The following is a 1,628-nucleotide window of genomic DNA, read 5'->3' on the forward strand; positions in this document are numbered from 1 at the left end:
AGATGTTCCGCATGTTCTTCTTCGGTTTTAGAGTATATAAGAATATCATCGATAAATACAATAATAAATTTATCAAGATATTCCTTACATACACTATTCATTAAATCCATAAAGGCTGCGGGCGCATTAGTTAAGCCAAATGGCATAACTAAGAATTCGTGATGCCCGTATCTTGTTCTGAATGCTGTTGTGGCCACGTCTTCTTCCCTGACCTTGAGCTGATGATACCCAGATCTTAAATCAATCTTGGAGAAATAACTTGCTCCCACCAATTGGTCGAACAAATCATCAATCCTTGGTAAAGGATACTTGTTTTTAATTGTCAACTTATTCAGTTCACGATAGTTTTTAATTGTCAACTTATTCAGTTCACGATAGTCTATACACATTCGCATAGACCCATCTTTCTTTTTAACAAATAAGACCGGAGCACCCGAAGGTGAAGTACTGGGTCTAATAAATCCCTTATCAGTTAAATCTTTCAACTGTGCAACCAGTTCTTTCAATTCAGATGGAGCTAAACGGTACGACGCTTTTGCTACTGGTGCAACCCCTGGTATAAGATCGATTCGGAATTCAATGACTCTATCTGGTGGTAATCCAGATAAGTCTTATGGAAAGACTTCTGGATATTCACTAACAATCGGAATCGATTCTTCTTTTCATTTCTTTTTATTTAGATCAATTACATATGCCAAACATCTTTGGCACTTTTTACGAATACTTTTCTGGGCTTTCATTACTGACAAAATACTGGTATGGTGATTCTGACGATCACCATATATAACAACTGTTCTCTGGTCTGGCAGAATAATTCTGATTATTTTCTGATCACAATTAATACTAGCCTGATATCTTGCTAACCAGTCCATACCTACCACTACATCAAATTCCTTCATCGGCATGGGAAATAGTTGGATTGAAAACTCACAACCCTCAATAACAATAATGCAGTTATTGAACACACTAGTAACAGTTTCTTGACTATTAGCAGTATCAACTACTAATTCRTCATCAAGTAACACAGAATTCAAACATGCAATTTGAGCAAACAATGGTGATACAAATGAAAAGTTTACACCAGATTCAAATAACACCATAGCACATATTGAATTCAGAAGGAATGTACCTGTTACTATATCTGGGGTTGTTTCTGCCTCGTTCTTTGTCATTTGGAATGATCTACCCCTGGTTCCACTCTTGCCGCCCCTTGGTGCACTAGGCCTTCCACGGTTACTGGGAGTATTTCCACCCATTGTCAGACGAGGAGCTCTCAATTGTGGACAATTTGGTCGAATGTGGTCAGGTGAATTGCACTAAAAACATCTTTTGGGTGTAGTGCAGTCCCTTGACAAATGACCTGTCTCTCCACAACGATAACATCTCTTGGGTTCAGAAGGACAACTTCCCTGGTGTATCTGTTGACACTACGGGCAGGTTTTAACAGAAGGTAACTGTGAAACACGATTATCTGACTTAATAAATTTGGGTCTTCAAAAACTAACTGAAGATCCTTTACACTTTCTTTTCTCAACAAATTTCTCTTCACCCTGCCGATTCTTATTTCTTTTAGTAACTTCGGCAGTATTAACGGCTAAAGAGAAAGTTTCAGGGTTCATAGCAATCAC

Source organism: Cynara cardunculus (genome assembly GCF_001531365.2).
Source record: "Cynara cardunculus var. scolymus isolate 2C chromosome LG 2, CcrdV1, whole genome shotgun sequence".
NCBI classification, from domain to species: Eukaryota; Viridiplantae; Streptophyta; class Magnoliopsida; order Asterales; family Asteraceae; genus Cynara; species Cynara cardunculus.